The sequence below is a fragment of the Kogia breviceps genome, chromosome 12, assembly GCF_026419965.1.
Source record: "Kogia breviceps isolate mKogBre1 chromosome 12, mKogBre1 haplotype 1, whole genome shotgun sequence".
In the NCBI taxonomy this organism is placed as follows: Eukaryota; Metazoa; Chordata; class Mammalia; order Artiodactyla; family Physeteridae; genus Kogia; species Kogia breviceps.
This window is the reverse complement of record NC_081321.1, coordinates 77812767-77831092: the sequence shown is the minus strand read 5'-3', so window position 1 is coordinate 77831092 and position 18326 is coordinate 77812767. Positions and strand designations below refer to the sequence as shown.

The following is an 18326-nucleotide window of genomic DNA, read 5'->3' as shown; positions in this document are numbered from 1 at the left end:
TGAGCTGGGTTCTTTCAGATATGCCCAGTCATAAAGTTGATGGGCCCAGCAGCAGTTCCTCATAATATGGAAATGATGCATTCAAAATCAAACTCCAATAGGACCAGAAGGCATGAGCTAGTAGTCCAGACCCACTATGCTTGTACCAGTACCCCATGCTTAGGCTGTATGGCTATATAGGGGGCCATATTCGACCAGCTGAGGGAGGAGAAAAAAGCTCAAGCTTGATTATGAATGGGTTGGCTTGGTATATGGGTGGGAGCTGAAAAATGGATGGCAGCACATTACACCACATTCAGTGGTGTCCCTAAGAGACAGTGGAGAGATAAAAGCTTCCTAAAGGGCAGAGCTTCACGCAGTGTAGCTGGTCATCTGCTTTGTGTGGAAGAGGAAGTGACTGGTGGTGAGAATTTATACAGATGCCTAGATTGGAGACAGAGAGGTCTGGAGTAGAGGCATGTGGTCAAACAGAGTGGGCCTAAGAGTGAAGATTTTTGTATCTTATATTCATTCTGACCAGAAAGCATTAACCACGGAAAAGGAATGAAACAACCAAGTAGACAGAAAGATTCTACCAGTTGATGTCAGCCACGTGTTGTCATGGCCTACCCCAGACCTGGCACAGTGGGCACATGAATGGCCATGTTTGCAGATATAGAAGCTACACCTGAGCCCAACAACATGAATTCCCACTTACCAAGGCCAAGTTGAGCTACTTCTGCCTTTGAAGGTCTAGCTTGCCCGCAACACAGGCCAACATGGAGTCCCTGGTATGGCACTATTATTTGAGGAGATAAAGCAGCCATTTGGTGGCAAGTCAACAATACTGAGCCCTTTCGATTCTGGAGTGACCACTGGTTCACCCTCATAGGGGTAAATGCCTCTGCTTTTGCCTTTTTTGCCTGCACAGCCTCAGCTGTACCACTATCTAGGAGCTTACAGAAGGCCAGATCCACTGGCATGAGATCCAGCTCAACATAGCATCTGAAAAGGGGAACCACTTCACAGTCAAGGTGATTTGAGTATGAGCTCATGACCAAAACATCTACTGGTTGTATCACCTATTACACTTTCCAAAAGCTGCCAGCCTGATAAGAGCACTGGACAACCTACTGAAGGTGCAGGTAAGCTGCCAGTTTAGAGGCAGTATTCTGCAAGGATAGAGTGCCATCCTTCAGGATGCAGTATATACATTAAATCAGAGACCTCTGAATGACACTGCCCCTAACAGGAAGAATATATGAGTCCAGGGGAGGGAGCAGAAGTGGCCCCACTTACCACCTCATTGAGTCATTGAAAGACTTTGTGCTTCCTGTTCCCAAAACTCTGGGCTTTGCAGGTTTAGAAGTCTTAGTCCCCAAAGGGAGTGCATTTCTGTTAGGGAACACAAGGGTTCCATTGAACTAATAGCTATGGCTACTGTTTGGGCACTTTGAACTCTTTGTGTCCAGGCACCAGCGGGCAAGAAGAAGAGTCCCCATCTTGGCAAGAGTAACTGACCTGGATCAACAGGAAGAGGAGGGGCTGCTTTCATATAATGGGAAGGAAAAATATATGTGGACTCCACGTGATCCATTTGGAACTTTATGATACTTAATTGGAACTGTGGAAGGACACGTGCAGCAATCCCAGCCTGAGAAGTGTCTAATTACCAGTAAATATACGTTCTCATTAAGAGAGCATTTGGGTCATACACAGGTAAGCTACGAAGACCTGTGGAGGCGACAGGTAAAGAATAGTAGATTTTGAACTGGATAATGGAGGAGGAGGAAGATGCGTAGCAGTTACGTCCCTGAGACCAGCTGAGTAATGGGGATGTAGTTTGTCCCAATAACCTCCTTCTTCTGAGCTTTCGCTCCAACAAAGAGAAGTCACCTTAATGAGAAGCCTGAGCACCGCAATGAAGAGTAGCCCCTGCTCGTCGCAACGAGAGAGAGCCCGTGTGCGGCAACGAAGACCCAACGCAGCCAAAAATAAAATAAATTAATTTTTTTTAAAAAAGACTGAGGGCTTCCCTGGTGGCGCAGTGGTTGAGAGTCCGCCTGCCGATGCAGGGGTCACGGGTTCGTGCCCTGGTCCGGGAGGATCCCACGTGCCGCGGAGCAGCTAAGCCCGTGAGCCATGGCCGCTGAGCCTGCGCGTCCGGGGCCTGTGCTCCGCAACGGGAGAGGCCGCAGCGGTGAGACGCCCGCGTACAGCAAAAAAATAAATAAATAAATAAATAAAATAAAATAAATTAAAAAAAAAAATTAAAAAAAAAAAAAATAAATAAAGACTGAGCACAGCAGGTGTATCAGAGCCAGGCCACGCCTGCCCAAATTGGGACCCTTCAAATGGTCAGTCTTTGTTCTGAGATTCCTCACTGGTCTGGCCAAGACTTCTCAGAGCCGAATGGCAGTCTGAGGCTCTTCCTACCTGTCCTTGCTTCCTTCTCTCTCTCGTTTCATGGGTAGCAGAACTGCATCAGTCTGAAGGCACTCCTGGCCTACTGCTTCCTCTTTCCTTTTCCTTAACAGTTATTTTCCCCCAATAAATCTCTTGCACACCTAATTTGTCTTGGCATCTACTTTTCCAAGGACCTGATCTGACCAAAGTCCCATGTATTGCAGGATGTTTAGCATCCCTGGCCTTACCCGCAAATGCTGGTAACACTGTCCCCCCAATCTTGAGGTAACTATTGACACCTTCACAGATTGCCAAAATGCTTCTATTGAGAACCACTTAGAGCATAATCATCAAGATTAAAATTTTAGAGCTAGAAGAGCTCTTACATGTAAAACAATTAAGAAACAGAAAAGCTTAATGACTTCTCTATTTCTTTTCTCCCTCTCCTACAGTGTCCTCCCCTTCTTTTCATTCTCTAATCTAATTCTTGGACCTCAACTGAAACTGATAAACCTGAATAGTGGGTTTTAAGTACCAAAGAGGCTGTATAGCCTCAAAATTTAGAGAAAACTTTAGGAAATGATCACCTTCTGAAACTGAAGCTAGGGAGAAAAATGATTTATGATAGATGAAATTAGCTCCTGTATAAGTAACCCACTCTTGGAATTGGCTACAAAAGTACTGCTTTTGTGATTAGAGTGCTTTCCATGCTTTCCAAGTTTCTATCAAGTCACAAGCATATAGTCTCAGGAAGACATTCTTGGAATGCGGAGTTATTGTGGAGTAGTCAGTAGTATGTAGCACTGTCTGAAAAAGATCCAAGAATTTTAGTTTAGTTGACCCATAAGTTTGTAGCAGAGATCATTTTCACTTTTAATTTAATAAATATTCATCTAAAATATTTATGTATTGCCTACTATGTCCCAAGCATTATATGTTCAGCACAGAACATACAGTAGTAAACAGAACATGATCCTTTCCCTCAAAGAGCTTATTATCTCGAGCATGCATTCTCAATGGGCAGAAAACCTTAGATATTACAATGGTTTGTGGCCCTCCAAAGAGCCACAGTACATAAACAGATATACAGGATATCTGTGGTTTAAGATCTCATAGTGGGTAGGGGGGAAAATTAGGATAAAAGTGCCTAAAATGACTCCTTAGGAGGTCAATCATGAAACTAAAGTTAAAAACCCTGATCGAAAGGAGGAGAAAGAGAAAAAATGAATAGGATGAAAGAGAAGAAGGAGAAGTAGAATGATGAAAGAGAAATAGGAAAGGAGAGATGAGAAAATGAGAAGGTATGTGAAATTTTAAGAAGACAAAAATAGTTCTGTCTACCACTGAGCCATACGACATCTAACTTTTTTTCCTTGACATTCCGAAATACAAGCTTATTCTTCTTACATTATTTCTGGCTTTGGCAACAAAGTATTAAATGCAATACTGGAATGCCTGCTTTTTATCAAAAGAATTCCCATATCCTAAATCAATCTTTCTTAATCAAATACTCCTCGTGTCCTCACTTTCTCTCATTTAAAATTTAAACTTATAAAACAATTTCCTATTAGGTTCCTAAGGACCCCATTATTCCCCTCATGTATGTGTAATGCGAATTTATTAGTTCCATGATATCAAAGCTTTCATTTTTATAGTAGTTATTTCTTTCATTTATCTGCCATGGTAAACAAACACATTTGTTGTTGCTTGATAGCTTATCAAGCTTTTCTGCAGTTTGGATTTACCCCTCAGGACCATATACTTTCCTTTGCTCTGAATATGCGTGCACCTAACAACTTTATGATTACTAGTTAGATTTCTCAGATATCTTGATATAAGGAAGAAAGTGACCTTGCTAGCAGACATTGGTATTTCAGTTAACAGAAAGGAATCATCTTTATCAGCACTTTAAAATATATATATTTTATTGTGGTATAATTAACATAGAATAAAATGCACACATCTTAGATGTTCATTTTTAAAAAAGACTTTAAAAGAGCAGTTTTAGGTTTACAACAAAATTGAGATGAAGGTACAGAGATTTCCCATATACTCCCCATTCTACACATGTATATCCTCCCCTATTATCAACATCATTCACCAGAATGGTGCATCTTTTTTTACCAAGGCTGAACTGACATTGACACATCTAATCACCCAAAATCCATAATTAACCTTAGGATTCAGTCTTGGTGTTGTACATTCTCTGGGTTTGGACAAATGTATAATAACATAATCCATCATTATAATTTCATACAGAATATGTTCACTGTCCTAAAAATTCTCTGTGCTCTGCCTATTTATCTCTCCCACCCCCACCATCAACCTGGCAACCACTGATCTTTGTCTCCATAGTTTTGCCTTTTCCTACAGTAAGTAGCCTTTTCAGATTGGCTTCTTTCACTTAGTAAATATGCATTTAAGGTTCCTCCATGTCTTTTCATGGCTTGATTGCTCATTTCTTTTTAGTGCTGAATAATATTCCATTGTCTGGATGTACCATAGTCTATTTATCAATTCACCTGCTGAAGGATATCTTGGTTGCTTCCAAATGTTGGCAATTATGAATAAAGCTGCTAAAACATCTGTGTGCAGGTTTTAATGTGAATTTAAGTTTCCCACTCCTTTGGGTAAATACCAAGGAGTGCAGTTGCTGGATCATATGGTAAGAGTTTGTTTAGCTTTCTAAAAAATTGCCAAACTGTCTTCCAAAGAGGTTCTACCATTTTGCATTCCCACCAGCAATGCATGAGAGTTCCTGTTGCTCCACATCCTTGCCAACATTTGGTGTTGTCAGTGTTCTGAATTTTGGTCATTCTCATAGGTGTGTAGTGGTATCTCATCGTTGTTCTAGTTTGCATTTCACTGATGATTTATGATGTAGAACATCTTTTCATATGCTTATTTGCCATCTGTTTATCTTTGTTGAAGTGTCTGTTAAGGTTTTTGGCCCATTTTACAATCAGATTATTTATTTTCTTATTGAGTTTTAAGGGTTCCTTGTATAATTTGGATAACAGTCCTTTATCAGGTGCATCTATTGCAAATATTTTCTCCAGTTTGTGGCTTGTTTTCTAATTCTCTTGACATTGTCTCTTGCATTGTCTTTTGTTTTTAATTTTAATGAAGTCCAACTTATCAATGATCTCTTTCACAGATGATGTCTGGTGTTATATCTAAATCACAAGTTACAAAATAAATGAATCATGGGAATGAAATGTATAGCATGGGGAATGTACTCAAAAATATTGTATTAACTTTGTATGGTGACAGAAGATAACTAGACTTATCATGGTGATCATTTTGTAATGTATAGAAATATTGAATGACTATGTTGTGCACCTAGAACTAACACAGTGTTGTAGGTCAATTATACTTCTGTTAAAAATAAGTATGTAAATAAAATTTTAAAAGACATCACTATACCCAAAGTCATCTAGGTTTTCTCCTATGTTATGTTTTAGGAGTTTTATAGTTTTGTGTTTTACACTTAGGTCTATGAACCATTTTGAGATAATTTTTGTGAAGGGTGTAAGGTTTGTGTCTAGAATCATATTTTTGCATGTGGATGTCCAGTTGTTCTAGCAGCATTTGTTGAAGTGACTATCTTTGTTCCCTTGTATTGCCTTTGCTCCTTTGTTAAAGACTGATTAAATTTATGGGGGTCTGTTTCTGGGCTCTCTATTCTGTTGCACTGATCTATTTGTCTATTATTTTGCTAATACTACACTGTCCTGATTACTGTAGCTTTATAGTAACTCTTGAAGTTGGGTAGCATCAGTCCTTCAACTTTGTTTTTCTCAGACGTTCATTTTGGTGAGTTTGACAGCTGTATGTATACCTGTGTAACCACCACTCAAAGCAAAATATAGATCCATTACTCCAGAAAGTTCTCTTGTATCCCTCTTGGCATTGTCCTCAGCAGCCAATTTTAGATTTCTAATATCAAATTAGTATTGTCTTTCTTGGATTTCACATAAATAGAACCATACAGCATGCACTCTGCTGTGCCTGGCTTCTTTTACTAAAATATTTGTGAGATTTATCCATGTTGTTAGGCATATTGGTGATTCCTTTTTATTGCTGTGATGTATTCTATTGTATAAATATATAATTTGTTTATCTGTGCTCCCTTTGATGTACATTTGGGTTGTTTCTAGGTTTTATTTATTATGAATTAGGTTGCTTTAAACTTTCTTTGTATGAGTCTTTTTGTGAACTTGTATTTTCATTTCTCTTTCATAGCTATCTAACACTGAAACTGCTGGGTCATGAATAGGTTAGATGAATATTTAACTACAAACAAATTGCCAAATAGTTTTCCAAAGTGATTGTACTATTTTACATTCACACTAGCAATGTAAATATCACAATTTGAAGCAGCTGGAATTCATATTTGTGTTATTATTAGACTTTGATTTTAGCCACTTCAGTGCATGTGAAATGGAATCTCATTGTGCTTTTAATTTGCATTTCCTTGATGACTAAAGATACTGAGCACCTTTTCTTGTGTTATCAGCCATTTGTATATCTTATGAAAGGTCTGTTCAAGTCTTTGCTACTATCCTTTTTGTTTTTCAACATTTTTTTATCGAGATATAATTGACATATAACACATTAGTTGCAGGTGTACAACATAATTATTTGATATATTTGATATTTATATAATTATGAAATGATGACTACAATAAGTCTAGTTAATATCCATCACCATACAGTTACAAAAAGTTTTTTTTCCTTGTATGATAATTTTTAAGATTTATTCTCTTAGCAACTTTCAAATATGCAATACAGTATTGTTAACTACAATCACCATGCATGTCTGTCCACTTTTAATTGGATTGTTTTTCTGCTATTAAGTTGTGTGAGTTCTTTATATATTTTGGATATTAACCCCTTATTGGATATATGATTTGCAAATATTTTCTCCCATTTGGCAGGTTGCCTTTTCATTTTGTTGATGGCTTCCTTTGGTGTGCAAAAGCATTTTAGTTTGATTTAGTCTCACTCATTTATTTTTCCTTCTGTTGCCTTTTCTATTGATGTCAAATCCAAAAAAATCATTGCCAAGACTCATGTCAAGGAACTTACTGCCTACATTTTCTTCTAGGAGTTTTATGGTTCCAGATCTTACATTTAAGTCTTTAATCCATTTTTTAAAAATCCATTTTGAAGTAGTTTTTGTGTGTGGTGTAAGATAGTGGTCCAGTTTCATTCTTTTTCATGTGGCTATCCAGTTTTCCCAACAGCATTTATTGAAGAGACCGTCCTTTTTCCATTGTATATTCTTGGCCCCTTTGTTGTAATTGACCATATATGTGTGGGTTTATTTCTGGGGCACTATTCTGATTCACCGAGCTGTATGTCTGTTTTTAATGTCAATACCATAGTGTTTTGATGACTATAGTTTTGTAATATAGTTTAAATCAGGAAGAATGATGCCTCCAGATTTGTTTTCCTTTCTTAAGAGAGCTTTGGGTATTTGGGGTCATTTGTGCGTCTATACAATTCTTAGGATTGTTTGTTTTAGTTCCGTGAAAAACACCATTGGAATTTTGATAGGGCTTGTATTGAATCTGTAGATTGTTTTGGGTAGTATGTACATTTTAACAACATTAATTCTTCCAACCCATGAGCATAGACTATCTTTCCATTTATTTGTATCTTCTCCAGTTTCTTTCATAAATGTCTTATAGTTTTCAATGTACAGTTCTTTAACCTCCTGGCTTGAATATACTCTTTGAATTTACTCCTTTTTGATGCAATTGTAAATGGGATTGTTTTCTTAGTTTCTCTGATAGTTCACTATTAGTGTACAGAAATGCAACCAATTTCTGCATATTGATTTTGTATCCTACTACTTTACTAAATTCATTTATTAGTTCTAATGGTTTTTTGATGGAGTCTTTAGGGTTTTTGATATATATTATTAATAATTAATATAATTACTATAATTATATATTATTATATTTTCTATATATAATATTCTTTCCTTTGCCTAACTGCTCTGGCTAGGACTTCCAAAACTATGTTGAATAAAACTAGCAAGAGGGGGCATCCTTGTCTTGCAGGATCTTACAGTAAAAGCTTTCAACTCTTCACTGTTGATGTTAGCTGATGGGCTTGTATGATGTTAGCTATGGCCTTGTCATATATGCTCTTTGTTGAGGTACGTTCCTTCTATACCCACTTTGATGAGATGCTATTATCTTAAATGAGTTATTGTTCAAACTTAATTTTTATTTTTAAATTGTAGGAGTTCTTTTTATATTCCTGTTACAAGTCAATTGCTAGATATGTGTGGTGAATATTTTCCAGTCTGTTGTATAATGCTGTCTTTGAAGAACAGAAGTTTGTTTTTGTTTTTTTTTTCTATGCTGCACGGCTTGCAAGATCTTAGCTCCCCAACCAGGGACTGAACTCGGGCCCTCGACAGTGAAAGCGGGAAGTCCCAACCACTGGACCACCAGAAGTTTAAATTTTGATAAACCCTAATTTGTCAAATTTTTCTTTTATGATTAGTGTCTTTTGTTTCCCATGTAAGAACTATTTGCCTACTTCAACATTATAAAGGTGCTCTTCTATGTTTTCCTCTAGAAGTTTTATGGATCTGGGTTTTATGTTAGGCCTATGAGTCATTTTAATTAACTTTTGTGTACAGAGTGAAATAGGGTTGAAGTTCATTTTTTATTAAAAAAAATAGATATCCAGTTGTTTTAGCAATATTTGTTGGAAAAAACCCTTTTTTTCATTATTTAATTGCTTTGGTGCCTTAGTAACAGATGAAATGATTGTATATGTGTGGGTCTATGTCTAGGCTCAAATCTGTTTATTTACTAGCCTATCCTTATGCAAATAACACACTGTCTTGCTTCCTGTAACTTTATAGAAGGATTGAAATCAGGTAGTGTAAGTCTTCCAACTTTGTTTTTAATGATTGTTTTGGCTATTTTAGATCTTCCATCTTTTTAGATAAATTTTAGAATGATTTGTCTATGTCCTGAAGAAAAGCCTTCTGGAATTTTGATAGGGATTGGGGTGAATTTACAAATCAATTTAGGAAGAATGGACAGCTCAGTGATGGAGTTTTCCCATTCAAGAATATTATGGTTTTTTTCCTCCATTTATTTGTCTTTTAAAATTTCCTTCAGCTATGTTTTGTGGTTTTTCAGTACAGAAGTCTTGTACATATTTTAAGTTTATTCCTAGGTTTCTGATGTATTGGATACATTATAAATGGTGTTGTCTTCAATTTCATTTCCCAATTTTTGTTGCTGGTAGGTAGAAGTAGAATTGATTTTTGTATATTGATCCTGTATCCTATGACTTGCTAAATTAATTAGTTCTAGTAGCTCTTTTGTATAGTCCATAGGCTTTTCTTGTATATATAATTATGTTGTCTGTGAATAGTTTTACTTCTTTTCAATGTTGTCTGTGAATGCAATTTTACTTCCCATTTTTTAGTGATATAATCCATATAACATAAAATCAACCCTTTTCAAGTGTATATTTCAGTGGGTTTTAATATGTTCACAAAGCTATGCAACCACTGCCACTATCTAATTTCAGATTATTTTCATCACCCCATATATAAACCTCATAATTAGCAGTCACTCTGCATTGTCCCCATCCCCTTCCCTAGACAGTTACTATTTTCTTTCCCTACGGATTTGCCTATTTTGGGCATTTCATATAAATGAAATCATGCAATATGTGTCTTTCACTTAGCATATAATGTGTTCAAGGTTCATCCAGGTGGCAGCAGGAATCAGTACTTTTTATGGCTGAATAATATTCCATTGTGTAGATTATAGCACATTTTGTTTATTCATTCATTAGTTGATGGGCATTTGGATTGTTTCTACTTTTGAGTTTTTTGGTTTTTGTTTTTTTGAGGTACGCGAGCCTCTCACTGTTGTGGCCTCTCCCGTTGTGGAGCACAGGCTCCGGATGCGCAGGCTCAGCAGCCATGGCTCACAGGCCTAGCTGCTCTGCGGCATGTGGGATCTTCCCGGACCGGGGCACGAACCCGTGTCCCCTGCATTGGCAGGCGGACTCTCAACCACTGCGCCACCAGGGAAGCCCTACTTTTGGGTTTTTATGAATAATGTTGCTAACTGCTGGATCATACGGTAACTCTATGTTTAACCTCTTGAGGGATTGCCAAACTATTCCCAAGTCACCATTTTACATTCTTACCACAGGAGTACGAGGGTTCCAATTTCTCCACATCCTCACTAACACTTGTTATTGTCCATCTTTTTTTTTTTTTTTTTTTTTTTTTTTTTGCAGTACGCGGGCCTCTCACTGTTGTGGCCTCTCCCATTGCGGAGCACAGGCTCCGGATGCGCAAGCTCAGCGGCCATGGCTCACGGGCTTAGTTGCTCCGCGGCACGTGGGATCTTCCCAGACCAGGGCACGAACCCGTGTCTCCCGCATCGGCAGGCGGATTCTCAACCACTGCGCCACCAGGGAAGCCCTGTCCATCTTTTGAGTATAGTCATTCTGGTGGGTATAAAGTGGTATTTCATCGTGGTTTTAATTTGCATTTCCCTAATGACGAATCATGCTGGTCATCTTCTCATGTGCATATTGGCCATTTGTATATCTTCTTTGGAGAAATCTCTATTCAAATCCTTTGTTCATTTTTAAATTGGGTTGTCTTTTAATTGTTTAAGAGTTCTTTATATATCTTGAATACAAATCCCTTATCAGATACATGGTTTTCAAATATGATCTCCCATTCTGTAGGTTGTCTTTTCACTTTGTTGATGGTGTTCTTTAAAGCACAGTTTTTAAATTCTGATAAAGTACACTTTATCTGTTTTTTTCTTTGTGCTTTCAGTGTCACATCTAAGAAACCATTGCCTAATCCATTGTTGCAAAGACTTACGGCTTTTTTTTCTGACAAATTTTATAGTTTTAGATCTTACATTTGGAACTTTGATTCATTTCAACATTTGTACCTAGTATGAGGTCCAAGTTCATTCTTTTCCATGTGGATATCCAGTTTTACCAGTACCATTTATTGAAGACTATACTTTCCCCCACTGAATTATCTTGGCACATTTGTCAAAAGACAACTGATCATAAGTGTAAGGGTTTAGTTCTGGCCTTTGAATTCTAGTCCACTGATCTATATTTATGTATGTTTTTGGCAATATGGCACTGTCTTGATTATGTATGTAGTTTTGTTGTAAGTTTTGCAATCAGGAAGCCCACGTCTTTCCAATCTTTATGCTTTTTCTTATTGTTTTATTGCATTGAGATCTTCAGTATCATTCTGAATAGAAGTGGTGAAAGCAGACATTCTTATGTTTTTCGTGATCTTAGGGAAAAAAGTCTTAGTATTTCACTATTACATTTTTCAAAGATGTTATCATATTGAGGAAGTTCCCTTCTATTCCCAGGTTGCTGAGAGTTTTTTAACATGAATGAGTTTTGAATTTTGTCAAACGCTTTTTCGGCATCCATTGAGACTATCATTTATTTTTTCTCTTTCATCCTGTTAATGTGGTGAATTACACTGACTTTTCAATGTTAACCTAATTTTCCCTGGTCACGGTATCTTATCTTCTCTATTCCAAGTTTCAATTTGCCAATATTTCATTCAAACTTAAAAAGTCTATATTCATGAGACATATTGGTTTGTAATTTTCTTGTAAACTGTCCTTGTTAAGTTTTGGTATCAGAATTATGTTGGCCTTATAAAATGAATTTGGAAGTGTTCCTTCTTGCTCTATTTTGTGAAATAGTGTATTTATAGGGTATAAATAGGGTATACCCTATAAATACCCTATATATACCCTATAAATACCCTATATATAGGTATATACCCTATATATACCTATATATACCCTATAAATACCCTATAAATAGGGTATTTTAACTTATTTAAAATTTACTGGTGAAGCCATCTGGGCCTGGAGTTTTATTTGTGGAAGGTTTTTCATTACAAATTCAATTTCTTTCATAGGTGTTTGGACAATTAGATTTTCTTTTCCTTCTTGTGTCAATTTTTTTGTAATTTTTTCAGAAATTTGTCCATTTCACTTAAGTTAAATTTTTTGGCATAAAGTTGTTGAAATTATCCCTTTAATATCTGTGTAATTACATTAAAATGAAAACTTATGCACAGCAAAATAAAGTAGATTGACAGAAAAGGAATCAGGGGAAAATAAGCACATAACATGGCAGAAAAAGGACGTGTGTGTGTGGTAGGAGAAAACAGTCTAGTGTCAGAAAGGAGGAATTATAGTTCAGTGTGGCAAATGCCATGAGAGGCAAACAGAGAGCACACAGGAAGGATACCCAGTTCAATCTGGAAGTCAGATCATGATGTCCAAATGGTAAAAGTTTGTCCAACTCTAGGTAAATTAATGTAACCAAATCTATGGACACTTAAAAAGCTGAGACTTAGATCCCAAATATACTTACTTCACATTGGTTATCCACCTGTGAGGGTCTGTAGTAAACTGGCCCTTTTTCACTGGCATCTTTAATTAAAACACAATTTTGTTTTTGTAAAAATGATATATTATACAAAATTCAAACAAGATAGAAAAGGTCAAAAGATAAAATAAAAATCAGTTGCATTTTGGCCGACATCCTTCCTGATCTTTTTGTACTTACATTCACATATATACACATGCATACTCATGTTTGGATGAAGCACTGTTCGTGCTAAACTGTACCCTGCTTTTTAGGGGGAAAAAGAAACCTATATGCTGCGGACATATTTTTGTGTAAATAGAGATTTACATCATCGTTTTTAATGGCTCAAGGGTATTTCATCGTATGTAGGTACCATGACATATTTAACTAGTGTCCTAGTGATGGTACTTACATTGTTTCCATAAGCACCTATTATAAAAAGGGGGTGAGGAACATCCTCGTAAATCTGTTTTCTTTTTATTTTCTTTAGAGCATATGACTAGACAATGAGTTTGCTGGGGCAAAGCCTAATTATTTTGTTAAATTTTGGTAATTAATGGTGTACCAATTTCAAGTTCATACCAGTTAGGCATGACAGTAATTGTATCCCCACCTCACTATCTACACTGATAGACAAAAAGAATGTTTGCAAGTTGAACATCTTTTCATTTGTTAATTAGAATTTTGTTTTTCTTGGCTTAAGAATGTCCTATTGATATCCTTTGCCAATTTTATTTATTATGTTGTTTTAAAATTGATATTCTGTGAGCTTTTTTTTTTTTTTTTTTTTTTTTTTTTTTTTTTGGGGGTACGTGGGCCTCTCACCGTTGTGGCCTCTCCCGTCGCGGAGCACAGGCTCCGGACGCGCAGGCCCAGCGGCCACGGCTCACGGGCCCAGCCGCTCCGCGGCACGTGGGATCTTCCCGGACCGGGGCACGAACCCGCGTCCCCTGCATCGGCAGGCGGACTCTCAACCACTGCGCCACCAGGGAAGCCCTCTGTGAGCTTTTTGTGTATTAGGAATACTTTTACTTTTTCCACGATACAAATTTATATTCCATTAGTTATTATTTGTGTGTAGATAACAATCTTTATGTGGTTCATTTTTATTGATTTTTTTTCTTTAATGGTTTCTGGTTATTGCTTCATACTTAGAAAAGGCCTTTCTCAGCTCAAGATTATAGTCACCTCGATTTTCTTGTAATATTTTTATGGTTTCATTCTTTACATTTAAATTCTTGTCATCTGGTATTAAACGAATGAAACAGATGTAAAGCCGGTCCCCAGTGTTTAGTAATTCCTCAGCTAATCCTTTTCCCACTGACCAATGATTTGTAACATATAGTTCATTGATACCACTGAGACCAGTGGACCCTAAACTCGAGTTAACACGTTTTGAGATTTGGAGCGGGCGGTGCGCGGAGGGACTCGCGCCTGGGCCTCTTTCCTGACCTGGCCGTTTCCGCCTGTCAAGCTGCGCCGGCTCCCCACTCGTGGGCCGAGACTCCACGGCCGATGCGGTAGGCAGGAGACTTAGAGACTCATTCTGACTGCATGGTCAGGCACGAAGGCAGGCGGGGGTGGGCAGGACCACTATCAGAACCCTCAGAGAAGAAAAAGTGTCGGAAGAGCCAGCAGAGCGCAGGAGAAGCGCGAAACAGGGGGAAACCGCCGAGACGTTGCGTGGGGAGGAGGCGAGGGAGAGCGGCTTCCCGCTCAACTGCGCGCGTCACTTTGGCTCCCTGAGGCAAGTGCCGGGGCCCGGACTGTGCGTTCCCTTCGGCTATAGGGATCTCTGCGGGCCCCAGAGGCCTCTCGGAGCGCCGCCCCGGCCCCGCCGTTCCCGCCGTTGTTGCCCGCTACTCCAACCTCGGCTCGCTCCCTCGCCGCCTCCCCCTAACTGCCTCTGGCCGCGGCCGGCGTCGGTGACGTCGGCGTGGGGGCGGGACTTCCTGCTTCGCGCGCCCTTAGGTCTCGGGACTCAGTCCGTTTCGCGGGGTTTGAAGGGTGGCGGGCGGCGGGCTGAGGGAGGCTTCCCAGTCGGACTTCGGCTCCGGCCCCTCACCCCAGAGAAGGCCAGTCCACCGAGGAGGAGAAGGGTTTTTCTCCATTGCCGCCGCCGCCCTTTCCGCCTTCGGAGCTCTCTCGGGATACCCCACATTTCCAGGGGTCTGGAGCCCGAGGGGCGCGCTCGGCCCTCCGGCTCCTGCTCTTCAGCCTGAGCCGCGAGCGGCCGCCGAGACCTCGCCAGGCGTGACGGGCTGGGCCTGCATCCCGCGTGCGGGACCGTCTCCCGTGGCCCCAGTGCCCCGGCGGGAAGAGTGCCGTGGGCGCCCGTGGCTGGAGTAGTGGAGGTGTCCACCTGGCGAGTGCGGCCGGAACACCGGTCACTGTTTTCTGTGCGCACGTTGCAAGGTCCGAGTGTGAGTCTGGTACGTAACGCTGTCTTGTCCGTGGTTTGGAATGCTCATGGCTTTTTTCTTCCCAACTTGCCCCTGAATTTCTTCTTTTGTTATTTTTCCCGTAAAGCAAGTGGAGCGGGTGTTAGAAAAGTAGGCTGGGAGAATGTTCTGTAGCCAATTAAATGCACGTGAAACTCTTTATGGGGCTTTTTGATGAACTCCAGAGTGGTGCTTGGGTAGCCTCAGTTTAAAAGCTGGCTAAACGTGTGGTACCTCCAGTTTCATTTGTGAAAAAAATAAGCTGCCATTTTCGTTGACCCTGAAGACAATTCTAACAGTGATGTTGGCTGTCATTACAAAGATAACGTTAGAATATGTGAGTGCATGCTGGGCTCTAATGGACATTTTGATGTATCCTTAGTGTCCAACTTTGGCCAAAAAAATGGGTATTTAGCTCTTAAAAGTGCCCATTGTCAAGTATTTTAAAAGCCTTTGGTCACATTAGTTGTAACGATGAAACTATTTCAGTAAAATCTCGAAGATGTCTAGGATAAAAAGAAACTTGTCCTTAGTTTCTCATATCAGTAGTATATAGTTCATAATGTGTTCAGACTATGAGCATAAAATAGTTGAGTAGATCTAAAACTGAGTGGGTTGTTAAAGCATTGCTTTTGTTACCAAGCAACATCTTTGTAAACAAGTCTAATATTCAACTAGAATATAATTAAATGTATTTATCCTACAATTATCCGGATTCAGAGTTCTCTAAATTCATAGTTTAGCCTGTAGGTGGTTACAGTTCATACTCACCTTTTGTACTGAGCTGTGATTTCAAACGCATTTTGTTTAGGATTATTTAGAATGCTTTACATTTCAGAGTCGTATAGGACTCTACAGAGCTTTAAAAATGGATTTGACTTACCCTTTGGTTTTTGGGGACATTGTATGTCAGGTGTTCCTCTTCCTTTGAGTATTTTCTAACCAGGTGAAGTGTGACTATATTTAGGAATTTTATCAACTAGTAGGGTAATACCAATTTAGGGTAACACAGAGCATTGAGAGAACACTTATTGCTCACAGGTGGTTTTTAAACCTTGGTTTAGCCAGTAATCTCACTCTTGCTCCACTCATTGAACCCTTAATGATATAATTTGTATGGCAAGTAAAGGGATACCTTGGAGATATTGTGGGTTTGGTTCCAGACCACTGCAGTAAAGTGAGTCACATGAATTTTTTGTTTTTGCTTTCCAGTGCATATAAAAGTTATGTTTACACTATACTGTAGTCTATTAAGTGTGCATTGTGCATTGTATCTAAAAAAAGGTACATAGCTTAATTAAAAAAATACTGTATTGCTAAAAAGTGCTAACCATCATTTGACAACGCAGGGTTGCAACAAACCTGCAATATATAAAAAATGCAGTGTCTGAAGTGCAATAAAGTGAAGTGCAATAAAATGAGTTATGCTCGCAGTTAGTTTTTAGACCACTTTTTTGTGATATTTTGAATGCAGTAATCTCTCAAGTATGTAAGAAAATAGGTGAGAATATTTGAGACACCGTGAGACTGAATGTCTTCTTTGAGATCAAACTATTAGTAATGGGAATCAGAACTTGAAGTTTTATATTCTTTACATCATGCCCTGACTATTTCAAAAATCCGTAGATTTTGTTTTAGTCCTTTCCCTCTTTTTCCTGCATGATGATGTTGAAGTAATGAAATATTCAAGAATGGGAAAGAAAAGCAAAGAAGAAAAATCAAGAATGATTCATGCACGTTGTGTGATAAAATCCTTAGTAATCAGAAGTCAGCATTTTGTCATGGGAAGTTCTAATTCAAGAAGCTTAGAAGAATGAAATCTTAACAGATTAGTGAATGGTCAGAATGTTTTTTTTGTGTGTGTTTTCTAGGTACTCCCTCTGCCTAAAGAAAATGAGTTTTATTTTAACTTTGTCATACATAATGTATTAGGTTCAGCAAGTAATTTTCTCAAGTTGTCTAATCTGTGTGTACTTTTAGGGAATGTTTATATGTCTCTGTGTAAAAATTTTCCAGAAGTACTCTTTTCTGCTGACTGAAGTTCACATTTCTTAATCTGAACTCTTCAAAATCTCATCACACTCTGCCTTGTCAAGTTTATGTTCTTTATATAAAAGCTGTACTCTGACCAGACTGGTTTCTTCACCATCCTCTAAACCTACTATGTGCTTTCTGCTTTCCTTACCAGTCTTCATGTCACTGCCTGATTTCTTTCCTTTCCTAAAATCTGAATTGTACCCTTTCTATAAAGTTCAACTCTGCGGGAGAGGAAAAAGTCTCTACCCTGTTAGGGTCTGTGGCTGGGCCTAAGAATTAAATTGATATAGATTAACAGGAGAAAAGCATACAAGTTTTAAAGTGTTTTTACATGTACATGGAGAATGAAGACCAGAGCAGAAAGCTTTTACAGGGTCTTCCTCGACTTACAGTGGGGTTACCTCCCCTATCATACGTTGATGGGTTTAATATACCTAACCTACCCAATCTACTCAACATCATAGCTTAGTCTAGCCTACCTTAAACATGCTCAGAGCACCTATATCAGCCTACAGTTGGGCAAAATCATCTAACATACAGCCTATTTTATAATAAAGTGTTGATTATCTCATGTAACTTATTGAATACTGTACTGAAAGTGAAAAACAGAATGGTTGTATGGGTCCAGAATAGTTGTAAGTGTATCAGTTGTTTACCCTGTTTTTTTTTTTGTGTGTGTGTGTGTGTGGTGTGTGTGTGTGTGTGTGTGTGTGTGGTGCGCGGGCCTCTCACTGTTGCGGCCTCTCCCGTCGCGAACCACAGGCTCCGGATGCGCAGGCTCAGCAGCTGTGGCTCACGGGCCTAGCCGCTCTGCGGCATGTGGGATCCTCCTGGACCGGGGCACAAAGCCGTGTCCCCTGCATCGGCAGGCGGACTCTCAACCACTGTGCCACCAGGGAAGGCCCTGTTTACGGAGCTGCAGCTCGCTGCTCCTGCTGCCACCCAGAATCATGAGAGTATTGTACTGCATATCGCTAGGCTGGGAGAAGATCAAAATTAAAAATTTGAAGTATGGGGTTTCCCTGGTGG

At 39.0% G+C, this 18326-nt stretch overlaps 1 protein-coding gene across 15 annotated transcripts in view; it reads left to right on the top strand.

The window, feature by feature from the left end:
- The first annotated feature begins 14747 nt into the window (after positions 1-14747).
- The window catches only part of CEP83 (centrosomal protein 83), a 142426-nt gene continuing 138847 nt past the window's right edge, over positions 14748-18326 (top strand). For 10 of the 15 annotated variants that reach the window (XR_010835866.1, XR_010835867.1, XR_010835868.1 and 7 more), the window contains exon 1: positions 14748-15251. The gene's annotated coding sequence lies outside the window, so the exon portion shown is untranslated. The remainder of the gene's footprint in view (positions 15252-18326) is intronic. The other 5 variants (XR_010835869.1, XR_010835861.1, XM_067009873.1 and 2 more) reach the window with 3 other exon arrangements.